The sequence below is a fragment of the Pseudophryne corroboree genome, chromosome 10, assembly GCF_028390025.1.
Source record: "Pseudophryne corroboree isolate aPseCor3 chromosome 10, aPseCor3.hap2, whole genome shotgun sequence".
Taxonomy (NCBI): Eukaryota; Metazoa; Chordata; class Amphibia; order Anura; family Myobatrachidae; genus Pseudophryne; species Pseudophryne corroboree.
Window position 1 is genome coordinate 59201500 of NC_086453.1, and position 14130 is coordinate 59215629.

The following is a 14130-nucleotide window of genomic DNA, read 5'->3' on the forward strand; positions in this document are numbered from 1 at the left end:
TGGGTGAAAGATCATCACTGGCACAAAGCCTCAGCCACCCAGAAGTCACACACTCGCACTCTCGCGCGTAGTGTGATGAAGGGGTTCTCACGTCCATGAGCAAACTCCTATTCCGGCGCTCGGGGACAGACAAAGGGACAAACGTACACAGATGCTACTCACCGTCAGTTCCGCACTGCGAACGTCTTCTCCTCTTACAGGTCCCTGTAAGGAGGCAAACAAACCAACAAACAGCCGTGCAGGTCCTAACTCTAACCTAGTGTCACACCCCTATACTAACTACAACGGCATAGCCCTCAAACTAGCTCTGTGGGTGTGGTGCACAAAACTAAACACAGACTTAACAAGCTTACAATTCGCCCTGCACGGTAACACACATATGCAATCACAATCACAGTGCAAGCTCTTACCACGGTGCTGTCCCTTTTATCCACCTGAATCAGAACGCCAGGGAGTGGGCGCTGTACAGCTCACCCACCTCCCGTACTCCTACTTGGGCCTACTGCCCCCTATCTGCACACAGGCCAGAGGCTTGACTTTACCCTCGGGCCTAGCGCCCGCCTATCTTGGTGCCCGTTGGGTGACCTGGGCCTAATGCCCAGGGCCACCTTATGGAGTGGGGCTCAGGCTTACCGGCCTGCCTACTCTGCGCACGTTGGGGTGGCCTGGGCCTAGCGCCCAGTACCACCCTTATTCATCTGGGGGGCCGCACCTATTAACTGGGCCTAATGCCCACTATACGCCTTCGGGCCTAATGCCCGCCTAAAATGCCAGTTACCGTGGCTTGGGCCTAATGCCCAAGCCACTGAGTCAGGGGGTGACTGAAACTCCTATCTGTGCCACAGGCCTAGTGCCTGAACTGTGCCCCCGGGCCTAGTGCCCGCCTACCGCGATGCCGAGGTGGCTTGGGCCTAACCCCCAAACCACCTAATCCCGACTGCACGTGGCCTCGGACCCAGAGGGCCCGATTAAATGCACCCACGGGCCGGGAGGGCCCGACTGACTGCCCACAGGCCGGAAGGGCCTGACTTTGCCCACGGGCCTAATGCCCGAACACCCGGTGGTCTAGGGAGGAAAGAGGGGAGGGGGTGAGAGTAGCCTCACTGAGGCCTCACCTGATCCGGGGGTCTCCGGCGCCCTCTTCTGCCGCTGACCCGTCCTGGCCAGCGGCGCCGCCTCCGCTCCTCAGCGTCCAGCCGCCGCTGGACATCTTCTTTCCTCTGGAGCTCCACGTCTTCTGGCCCCTTCAACGGCCACCGGAGCTCTTCTTCCTGCGGCCGACGTCTTCTCTCCCGCGCCGACTTCCTTCTCCGGGTCCCGGCAGCTTCTTCTTCCGCGCTCTTCCGCGCGCTTCTCCTCTCCTCTTCCCGCCTGGCGTCTGACGTCAGACGCCGGGGGCGGGGCCTGTGACGCGGCGAGCGCCAATTGGCTCGCCGCGCCCATTTCTGATTGGCCGGCGCCCGACGGGCCGCGATTGGCTCGCGGACGGCGCCGGATTTCAAATCTCGCAGCTGCTGTAAATCCAGTGCAGGGAAAAGTCTAATCCCTGCACCGGACACCCGCCGCTGTTGCTTACTGACAGGCGCTAGGGACAGACACACTGTCCCAGCGCTGTCAGAGAGGCCCTCCCGCAGGGGACACAGATCCCCTGCGTGCTGTAACTGGGATGTGTCCTGGGGAACAGGACACATCTCCACAGCGGTAGTCAGGCGAGTGGCCTTGAATAACGCCCACTGGCGTATGTACAATGGGTGCAGTGTGTACGGTACACGCCGGCCCCCTGGGTCCATAGGTGTGCGCTGGGGGGGTGCCTGGTGCGCACAGGCACCCCCTAATGTCCGACACCCCGATCTCAGATGCCTGATGCAGCGATCGCAGAGCAGGCTGATTACTGTCTCCTCTGCGCTGCACCCTGTCAGGACTGCATTACTGACCGGGCGCCTAGGTTAATCGAGAGTGCCACTGCCACCGTCTTTCAAATTCCCAGCTCCACCACCATGTACAAAAACAGCGTGATGTGATGTGATTACGTCATGCTGCTCGCACGCCCACCCGTCACACCCACCACATACACACCTCTCTCCTTCTATTCTATGCCAATGCCAGCCACTGATGAGGATCAGCATGCAGCCAGCATTCCTCTTAGGAAGACAAATTCAATACTGGCAGGCGGATGGCAGTAGAATTGACACGTCACTCGTTTTTCCAGCAGCGGCAGCAATACTAGTCTGCGACTGTCAGTTTAGTTACTGACTTGTAAGTAAGCTGCTGCAGCTTGCAGGGGAAAGAGAGGGGGAGCCAGACCAGGCTGAGGAGGAGCAGTGTAATTGCAGTGAGTGCCATCAGGGGTGTTTGTTTGGAGCACACCACAACATCTGACAATGTATCTGCTTTATTAGGATTGGTACAAAGGTGGATATTTTATATGCGTTGACCATCAATAGATGGTGCTAGACACGCCCAAAAGGCGGTGCTAGACACACCCCTCCGACGGTGCACCCCCTAATAAAATGTGCTGCGCACGCCAGTGCCTGGGTCCAAGGGGCACACACCGCACACCCTGTACCCATATTTTCAATACTTACCCTTCAGAGTCCCATGTCAGCAGCACTACAGAAACCGCTGGGGAAATGGCGTGGTGGCCATTTTCCAGTTGTTTCGCGCATGCGCAGTAGGAATATCACTGGGAAAATGGCCATTGCAAGTGTGGAGATGTGCCCTGTACCCTAGGACACATCTCAGCAGCAGCACGCAGGGGATCTGTGTCCCCTGCAGGGGAACGTGTTTGACAGCGCTGGGACAGTGTGTCTGTTCCCAGCGCCTGTCAGTGTGCGGCAGCGGCGGGTGTCTGGTGCAGGGATCAGATGTTTCCCTGCACCAGACTGTCAGCGGCGTCGGGCAGCACCGCGGCAGCAGCGCTTTAAACTTGGTGCCATTCTGGCCGCCAATTAAAAGCGCTGTTCGCGGGATTTAAAATCCGGCACCTCCCGCGAGCCAATCGTGGCTCGCGGGGTGCCGGCCGATCGGAGAGGGGCGCGGCGAGCCAATCGGCGCTTGCCGCGTCATAGGCCCCGGCGTCTGACGCCAGACGCCGGGCGGGAGCCGAAGGTCAGGACCGCGTGCAGGAGCGCAGAAGACGCCGGGTGGGAGAAGAAGAAAGAAGCCGCCGCTGAGGAGTGCCGAGGTCGAAGGAGCGCGCGGAAGAGCGCTGAAGAGGGGGCCGCGAGGAGAAGACGGCTGCCGTTGGAGGAAGAGATCCGGTGGCCGCTGAAGAGGCCAGAAGACGTCGGGTTGCAGAGGGAAGATGTCCAGCGGCGGCTGGACGCTGAAGAGCGGAGGCGGCGCTGCGGGCCAGGACGGGTCAGCGGCAGAAGAGGGCGCCGGAGACCCCTGGAGCAGGTGAGGCCTCAGTGAGGCTACTCTCACCCCCTCCCCTTTCCTCCCTAGACCATCAGGGATGGGCATTAGGCCTGGGGCACGGTTCAGGCACTAGGCCTGTGGCGCAGCTAGAAGTTTGGCTGCACTTGGTTTGGTGGTTTGGGCGTTAGACCCAAGCCATGTTATTAGTACAGTAGGCGGGCATTAGACCCGAGGGCAGTTCAGGCAATAGGCCTGTGGGGCATTAGAAGGCATTAGGCCCTAGTGCATTTTGGCATATTACGTGTATATAAGGTGACCCTGGGCACTAGGCCCAGGTCACCCAACGGGCGTCAAGTGAGGCGGGCGCTAGGCCCGTGGGTGATGTCAGGCCTCTGGCCTGTGTGCAGTTAGGGGCGCTAGGCCCAGTAAATACGTGCTCCCCCCCAGAGTGAATAAAGGTGGCACTGGGCACTAGGCCCAGGCCACCACGAGGTGGATAAGTAGGCAGGCCCGCTTGGCCTGAGCCCCTGGAAAGATAGTGTATGGGAGGTGGGTGAGCTGTACGGCGCCCACTCCCTGGTGTTCTGATTCAGGTAATTAAAGGGACAGTACCGTGGTTGATACTCGCACCGTGTATTGTGATGTATGTTGTTACCGGGCAGGGCAAAGTGTTAGTTTGTAAAGTTTGTGTCTAGTTTTGTTGCACCACACCCACAGAGTTAGTTGAGGGCTCTGTTGTTATAGTTGGTATAGGGGTGTTACACCAGGGTAGAGTTAGGCCCTGCACGGCTGTTTGTTTGTTTGTTTGCCTCCTTACAAGGACCTGTAAGTGGAGAGGAAGATTGCAGCGCAAGACTGACGGCGGTGAGTAGCATCTGTGTACGTTTGTCCCTTTGTCTGTCCCCGAGCGCCGGAATAGGGGTTTGCTCACGGACGTGAGAACCCCTTCATCACACTACGCGCGAGAGTGCGAGTGTGTGAAATTTGGGTGGCTGAGGCTTTGTGCCAGTGATGACCTTACACCAAACCGGTGAAGGTCGCCGCCACCCCTGGGGTATCCCCTTTTCCGGTGGAAGAAGGGTTGATACCCCCCTTAAGTTAGTTTATTTTCTACTCAGTTCGTTCATTCGTCAGTTCCGAGAGGGGATCGCCGTGTCCGGGTCCGACTGAAGATTTCCAGGTCCGTTGAAGGTTCCGGTCCCTGAAGGTGAGAGAGTGCGGCGCCTAGTAAGTGGTGAACCTACTAGAGATGAGCGGGTTCGGTTCCTCGGAATCCGAACCCGCCCGAACTTCATGTTTTTTTACACGGGTCCGAGCGACTCGGATCTTCCCGCCTTGCTCGGTTAACCCGAGCGCGCCCGAACGTCATCATGACGCTGACGGATTCTCGCGAGGCTCGGATTCTATCGCGAGACTCGGATTCTATATAAGGAGCCGCGCGTCGCCGCCATTTTCACACGTGCATTGAGATTGATAGGGAGAGGACGTGGCTGGCGTCCTCTCCATTTAGATTAGAAGAGAGAGAGTGAGATTGAGACAGAGACACTTGATTTACTGGAGCTTAGGAGTACTAGAGAGTGCAGAGTTTACTAGTGACTGACCACTGACCAGTGACCACCAGTGCAGTTTTATTTAATATAATCCGTTCTCTGCCTGAAAAAAACGATACACAGTGACTCAGTCACATACCATATCTGTGCTCAGCCCAGTGTGCTGCATCATCTATGTATAATATCTGACTGTGCTCACACAGCTTAATTGTGGGGGAGACTGGGGAGCAGTTATAGGTTATAGCAGGAGCCAGGAGTACATACATAATATTAAAATTAAACAGTGCACACTTTTGCTGCAGGCAGGAGTGCCACTGCCAGTGTGACTGACCAGTGACCTGACCACACTGACCACCAGTATAGTATACTATATTGTGATTGCCTGAAAAAGTTAAACACTCGTCGTGTGACTTGTGTGGTGTTTTTTTTTTTATTCTATAAAAAACTAATTCTGCTGACAGACAGTGTCCAGCAGGTCCGTCATTATATAATATATACCTGTCCGGCTGCAATAGTGATATATATATATTTTTTATATCATTATTTATCATCCAGTCGCAGCAGACACAGTACGGTAGTTCACGGCTGTAGCTACCTCTGTGTCGGCACTCGGCAGTCCATCCATAATTGTATACCACCTACCCGTGGTTTTTTTTTTCTTTCTTCTTTATACATACTACATCTCATTATCATCCAGTCTATATTAGCAGCAGACACAGTACAGTACGGTAGTCCACGGCTGTAGCTACCTCTGTGTCGGCACTCGGCAGTCCGTCCATAATTGTATACCACCTACCCGTGGTTTTTTTTTCTTTCTTCTTTATACATACATACTACATCTCATTATCAACCAGTCTATATTAGCAGCAGACACAGTACAGTACGGTAGTCCACGGCTGTAGCTACCTCTGTGTCGGCACTCGGCAGTCCATCCATAATTGTATACCACCTACCCGTGGTTTTTTTTTCTTTCTTCTTTATACATACTACATCTCATTATCATCCAGTCTATATTAGCAGCAGACACAGTACAGTACGGTAGTCCACGGCTGTAGCTACCTCTGTGTCGGCACTCGGCAGTCCGTCCATAATTGTATACCACCTACCCGTGGTTTTTTTTTCTTTCTTCTTTATACATACATACTACATCTCATCATCCAGTCTATATTAGCAGCAGACACAGTACAGTACGGTAGTCCACGGCTGTAGCTACCTCTGTGTCGGCACTTGGCAGTCCATCCATAATTGTATACCACCTACCCGTGGTTTTTTTTTCTTTCTTCTTTATACATACTACATCTCATTATCAACCAGTCTATATTAGCAGCAGACACAGTACAGTACGGTAGTCCACGGCTGTAGCTACCTCTGTGTCGGCACTTGGCAGTCCATCCATAATTGTATACCACCTACCCGTGGTTTTTTTTTCTTTCTTCTTTATACATACTACATCTCATTATCAACCAGTCTATATTAGCAGCAGACACAGTACAGTACGGTAGTCCACGGCTGTAGCTACCTCTGTGTCGGCACTCGGCAGTCCATCCATAATTGTATACCACCTACCCGTGGTTTTTTTTTCTTTCTTCTTTATACATACATGCGACATCTCATTATCATCCAGTCTATATTAGCAGCAGACACAGTACAGTACGGTAGTCCACGGCTGTAGCTACCTCTGTGTCGGCACTCGGCAGTCCATCCATAATTGTATACCACCTACCCGTGGTTTTTTTTTTCTTTCTTCTTTATACATACTACATCTCATTATCATCCAGTCTATATTAGCAGCAGACACAGTACAGTACGGTAGTCCATGGCTGTAGCTACCTCTGTGTCGGCACTCGGCAGTCCATCCATAATTGTATACCACCTACCCGTGGTTTTTTTTTCTTTCTTCTTTATACATACATACTACATCTCATTATCAACCAGTCTATATTAGCAGCAGACACAGTACAGTACGGTAGTCCACGGCTGTAGCTACCTCTGTGTCGGCACTCGGCAGTCCATCCATAATTGTATACCACCTACCCGTGTTTTTTTTTTCTTTCTTCTTTATACATACTACATCTCATTATCATCCAGTCTATATTAGCAGCAGACACAGTACAGTACGGTAGTCCACGGCTGTAGCTACCTCTGTGTCGGCACTCGGCAGTCCATTCATAATTGTATACTAGTATCCATCCATCTCCATTGTTTACCTGAGGTGCCTTTTAGTTGTGCCTATTAAAATATGGAGAACAAAAATGTTGAGGTTCCAAAATTAGGGAAAGATCAAGATCCACTTCCACCTCGTGCTGAAGCTGCTGCCACTAGTCATGGCCGAGACGATGAAATGCCAGCAACGTCGTCTGCCAAGGCCGATGCCCAATGTCATAGTACAGAGCATGTCAAATCCAAAACACCAAATATCAGTAAAAAAAGGACTCCAAAACCTAAAATAAAATTGTCGGAGGAGAAGCGTAAACTTGCCAATATGCCATTTACCACACGGAGTGGCAAGGAACGGCTGAGGCCCTGGCCTATGTTCATGGCTAGTGGTTCAGCTTCACATGAGGATGGAAGCACTCAGCCTCTCGCTAGAAAACTGAAAAGACTCAAGCTGGCAAAAGCACCGCAAAGAACTGTGCGTTCTTCGAAATCCCAAATCCACAAGGAGAGTCCAATTGTGTCGGTTGCGATGCCTGACCTTCCCAACACTTGACGTGAAGAGCATGCGCCTTCCACCATTTGCACGCCCCCTGCAAGTGCTGGAAGGAGCACCCGCAGTCCAGTTCCTGATAGTCAGATTGAAGATGTCAGTGTTGAAGTACACCAGGATGAGGAGGATATGGGTGTTGCTGGCGCTGGGGAGGAAATTGACCAGGAGGATTCTGATGGTGAGGTGGTTTGTTTAAGTCAGGCACCCGGGGAGACACCTGTTGTCCGTGGGAGGAATATGGCCGTTGACATGCCTGGTGAAAATACCAAAAAAATCAGCTCTTCGGTGTGGAACTATTTCAACAGAAATGCGGACAACAGGTGTCAAGCCGTGTGTTCCCTTTGTCAAGCTGTAATAAGTAGGGGTAAGGACGTTAACCACCTCGGAACATCCTCCCTTATACGTCACCTGCAGCGCATTCATAATAAGTCAGTGACAAGTTCAAAAACTTTGGGTGACAGCGGAAGCAGTCCACTGACCAGTAAATCCCTTCCTCTTGTAACCAAGCTCACGCAAACCACCCCACCAACTCCCTCAGTGTCAATTTCCTCCTTCCCCAGGAATGCCAATAGTCCTGCAGGCCATGTCACTGGCAATTCTGACGAGTCCTCTCCTGCCTGGGATTCCTCCGATGCATCCTTGCGTGTAACGCCTACTGCTGCTGGCGCTGCTGTTGTTGCTGCTGGGAGTCGATGGTCATCCCAGAGGGGAAGTCGTAAGCCCACTTGTACTACTTCCAGTAAGCAATTGACTGTTCAACAGTCCTTTGCGAGGAAGATGAAATATCACAGCAGTCATCCTGCTGCAAAGCGGATAACTGAGGCCTTGACAACTATGTTGGTGTTAGACGTGCGTCCGGTATCCGCCGTTAGTTCACAGGGAACTAGACAATTTATTGAGGCAGTGTGCCCCCGTTACCAAATACCATCTAGGTTCCACTTCTCTAGGCAGGCGATACCGAAAATGTACACGGACCTCAGAAAAAGACTCACCAGTGTCCTAAAAAATGCAGCTGGACCCAATGTCCACTTAACCACGGACATGTGGACAAGTGGAGCAGGGCAGGGTCAGGACTATATGACTGTGACAGCCCACTGGGTAGATGTATGGACTCCCGCCGCAAGAACAGCAGCGGCGGCACCAGTAGCAGCATCTCGCAAATGCCAACTCTTTCCTAGGCAGGCTACGCTTTGTATCACCGCTTTCCAGAATACGCACACAGCTGAAAACCTCTTACGGCAACTGAGGAAGATCATCGCGGAATGGCTTACCCCAATTGGACTCTCCTGTGGATTTGTGGCATCGGACAACGCCAGCAATATTGTGTGTGCATTAAATATGGGCAAATTCCAGCACGTCCCATGTTTTGCACATACCTTGAATTTGGTGGTGCAGAATTTTTTAAAAAACGACAGGGGCGTGCAAGAGATGCTGTCGGTGGCCAGAAGAATTGCGGGACGCTTTCGGCGTACAGGCACCACGTACAGAAGACTGGAGCACCACCAAAAACTACTGAACCTGCCCTGCCATCATCTGAAGCAAGAAGTGGTAACGAGGTGGAATTCAACCCTCTATATGCTTCAGAGGTTGGAGGAGCAGCAAAAGGCCATTCAAGCCTATACAATTGAGCACGATATAGGAGGTGGAATGCACCTGTCTCAAGCGCAGTGGAGAATGATTTCAACGTTGTGCAAGGTTCTGATGCCCTTTGAACTTGCCACACGTGAAGTCAGTTCAGACACTGCCAGCCTGAGTCAGGTCATTCCCCTCATCAGGCTTTTGCAGAAGAAGCTGGAGACATTGAAGGAGGAGCTAACACGGAGCGATTCCGCTAGGCATGTGGGACTTGTGGATGGAGCCCTTAATTCGCTTAACAAGGATTCACGGGTGGTCAATCTGTTGAAATCAGAGCACTACATTTTGGCCACCGTGCTCGATCCTAGATTTAAAGCCTACCTTGGATCTCTCTTTCCGGCAGACACAAGTCTGCTGGGGTTGAAAGACCTGCTGGTGAGAAAATTGTCAAGTCAAGCGGAACGCGACCTGTCAACATCTCCTCCTTCACATTCTCCCGCAACTGGGGGTGCGAGGAAAAGGCTCAGAATTCCGAGCCCACCCGCTGGCGGTGATGCAGGGCAGTCTGGAGCGACTGCTGATGCTGACATCTGGTCCGGACTGAAGGACCTGACAACGATTACGGACATGTCGTCTACTGTCACTGCATATGATTCTCTCAACATTGAAAGAATGGTGGAGGATTATATGAGTGACCGCATCCAAGTAGGCACGTCACACAGTCCGTACTTATACTGGCAGGAAAAAGAGGCAATTTGGAGGCCCTTGCACAAACTGGCTTTATTCTACCTAAGTTGCCCTCCCACAAGTGTGTACTCCGAAAGAGTGTTTAGTGCCGCCGCTCACCTTGTCAGCAATCGGCGTACGAGGTTACATCCAGAAAATGTGGAGAAGATGATGTTCATTAAAATGAATTATAATCAATTCCTCCGCGGAGACATTGACCAGCAGCAATTGCCTCCACAAAGTACACAGGGAGCTGAGATGGTGGATTCCAGTGGGGACGAATTGATAATCTGTGAGGAGGGGGATGTACACGGTGATATATCGGAGGATGATGATGAGGTGGACATCTTGCCTCTGTAGAGCCAGTTTGTGCAAGGAGAGATTAATTGCTTCTTTTTGGGGGGGGGTCCAAACCAACCCGTCATATCAGTCACAGTCGTGTGGCAGACCCTGTCACTGAAATGATGGGTTGGTTAAAATGTGCATGTCCTGTTTATACAGAATAAGGGTGGGTGGGAGGGACCAAGGACAATTCCATCTTGCACCTCTTTTTTCTTTTCTTTTTCTTTGCGTCATGTGCTGTTTGGGGAGGGTTTTTTGGAAGGGACATCCTGCGTGACACTGCAGTGACACTCCTAGATGGGCCCGGTGTTTGTGTCGGCCACTAGGGTCGCTTATCTTACTCACACAGTCAGCTACCTCATTGCGCCTCTTTTTTTCTTTGCGTCATGTGCTGTTTGGGGAGGGTTTTTTGGAAGGGACATCCTGCGTGACACTGCAGTGACACTCCTAGATGGGCCCGGTGTTTGTGTCGGCCACTAGGGTCGCTAATCTTACTCACACAGCTACCTAATTGCGCCTCTTTTTTTCTTTGCGTCATGTGCTGTTTGGGGAGGGTTTTTTGGAAGGGACATCCTGCGTGACACTGCAGTGCCACTCCTAGATGGGCCCGGTGTTTGTGTCGGCCACTAGGGTCGCTTATCTTACTCACACAGCGACCTCGGTGCAAATTTTAGGACTAAAAATAATATTGTGAGGTGTGAGGTATTCAGAATAGACTGAAAATGAGTGGAAATTATGGTTTTTGAGGTTAATAATACTTTGGGTTCAAAATGACCCCCAAATTCTATGATTTAAGCTGTTTTTTAGGGTTTTTTGAAAAAAACACCCGAATCCAAAACACACCCGAATCCGACAAAAAAAATTCGGTGAGGTTTTGCCAAAACGCGGTCGAACCCAAAACACGGCCGCGGAACCGAACCCAAAACCAAAACACAAAACCCGAAAAATTTCAGGCGCTCATCTCTAGAACCTACACCTGCATGGCAGCAGGCACTACACCGCACCGCCACCCTCTTACACATGCAGGGCCGGTGCTAGGATGTTCAGTGCCCCCCTGCAAACTATAAATTTGCACCCTCTCATATTTTACAAAGGGACAACGTGCGTTGAAAAGGGGATGTGGTCTCACAAGGTAGGGGCGTGGCCACACAATAGTACCATTTCAAATTACACCACAAAGTAGTACAATAATATTCACATTACCTCGCATGTAGTGGTGCTGCTTTATACACATACTGCACCCAGTAGTATTATACACTTATTATTAATTATTATACACATAATGTCCACAGTCAGAGGCAGATTTAGGGGTCCCTCAGGAATAACATTTTTGCCCCCACCCCCTCTAATAAAACAACGTCTCTTACTCTCACCTCCCTGATTGCCACTCCATAGTGTTATTAATACATCTTTTTCTTAGCTCTCTTCTTGTCAGTACCCTTCATATCTCACTTCCCTCCCCACTTCCACAGCTCAATGTGCTCTCCTCACACCTTACTGCCCCCACAGGTCACACTGCCCCGTTCACACCTTACTGGCTCCCCAGCTTACTACTCCATCACAACTTACTGCCCTATCACATGTCAGTGCTCACACACACACTGCCTCCCTACTACTCACACACACACACTGCCTCCCTACTACACACACTGCCTCCCTACACACACACTGCCTCCCTACTACTCACACAACACACACTGCACACACAGAGTCACACACACAGGCTATAACATTGTGCACTATTGGATGCAGTGACATGCGGCCAGGTAAGGCTGAGCCTCATATATTGTGTGGAAATCTGGTACTAACCAGTGCCTCCTGAGCCATTTACCTCATTGAACGTCCCTGGTGTATATGTGTGTTTACTGTATCTGGCTGTCCGTGTATATGTGACTGTGCACTGTATATGCGTCTGTATGTGTGCATGTGTGGCTGTCTGTGTATATCAGATTGTGTGTGTGTGGATGTGTATGAATATGTGGCTATGTGTTTGTGGCTATGTGCTCATGTGGGCGTGTGCGAACGGGGGGGGGGGGGGGGGGCAGCACATCATCTATTTTGCCTCCGGCCACCTAGATTGAACTTGCACCACTGTGCCCACATTAACCCTAACCTCCCCCCTTAGTGCCTAACGCTAACCACTCCCCAGAGTTGCCTAATCCTAACTCTCCGTCCCTGCTACCTAAACCTAAATAACCCTCCCCCACAGCCTGACCCCAACCCTCCCCGGGGGTGCCTAATACTAACCCCCCTGCCTGTTGTCTAAACCCAACCTCCCCTCTCCCAGCCCTAAACCTAACCTGCCGTGTATACTTAGGGTCGGGATGCCGCCTGCCGGGATTCAGGTGTTGGTCTCCTCCCTTTTGAAGTTCCGGCGTGGGGATTCTGAAGGGTGTCGGGGTCCCTGCGTTGGTATTTCGACTGCCGGGATCCCTACAGTCGGCATCTTGACTGCATCATGCTGAATGGGGTGACCAGGGACAGGCTGAGAAGGGCCAGTAGTATCACTACAGAGGTAACCAGGGTGGTATAGAACAGGCATAGCCTGAGTGTTGTCTATAGCAGGATGGCAGCAAATATGGAAGAGGCTACACACAAGTGTAACCCTCCCTGCATCCAGCAGCAAGTGCTGATTTCTCTGCCCTGTGCATTGACTGGCAGCCATGGATTTTATCCTTATGCTGGGTACACACCTCCAAATATCTCTGCAGATCAATTAATCTGCAGATATGTCTAAAGCCGGTTCAGGCAGTGTGCTGTGCATACACACAGCCCGATCCATCAGGGACTAACGTCACGAACTGGGCGGGCATGTACACCCACCCGCCCAGGTCAGCTGTCAGGCACCGCCGGCTGCTGCAGCTTGTGTACGGGCGATATACACACACACACACCAACGTGCCAATATATCTAACAATATATTGGCCGTCGGCTGTGCAGCAGGGCCGACTCAGTATGTCTGTGAACGACGGAGTTCACAGACATATCACTTGTACACACTGACCGACGGACCCGCGATATATCGGCCGTTCAAGAGAACAGCCGATATATCGGCCAGTGTGTACGCACCTTTAGGTCCCAGACAGGGATGTTAATAAGCTGCAATAAGCTGCAGGATCTCCCCCCCTCCCAATGACCTCCTTTCTCTCTGTCTCTCTCTCTGGTAGGGTGTGGGTGCTGGGTGACTGGTGGTTAGCAGCAGTAGGTGGGGGGTAAGAATGGCATCAGAGAGAAGGGGAAGGTTCTGTGTCACACTACTTCCCCCCCTCATAAACACACACACACACACACACACACACACACACACACACACACACACACACACACACACACACAATTAGAGTCACATACAGTACTGAACAAAACACATCTGTTCCCTCCTCTCCCGCTTACAGTACCTCACAACTTCAACATCAAGCAGCACTTCTGTCCCTCTCTTGGGTCTGGCAGCCTGTCCATGTAGCTCCGCCCTCTAAATGACATGAAGCTCCATCCCCTTTTCTGCCGCGCAGGAGCATTGGAGAAAACCTGCTGTGCTTTGTCAAGTGGGGGAGTACTGGAAAGGCTTGCAGCTGCCGCCGCCGGTGTCTGTGTGCACACAGTGTGACAGGTGAATCAGCCGGCAGCAGCAGCAGGGGCGACAAGCACAGCAGCGGGGATGCAAAGCAGGGAAAGCGCCTCTCCTGCCTGGCACCTACCTGCTTTGCATCCCTTTGCTGAGCGGGTGGCGCCGGGCCTGACTGCATGCGCACTATGCTCTGGGACAACGCTATAGTCTCCTAGTGACCCTAGTGCCCAGAGTCTATTGCTCTGCTGGCTAGAGAGGAGGGGGCCCAGACAGAGACTGCACATTGGCCTCCTTCTCTCTTC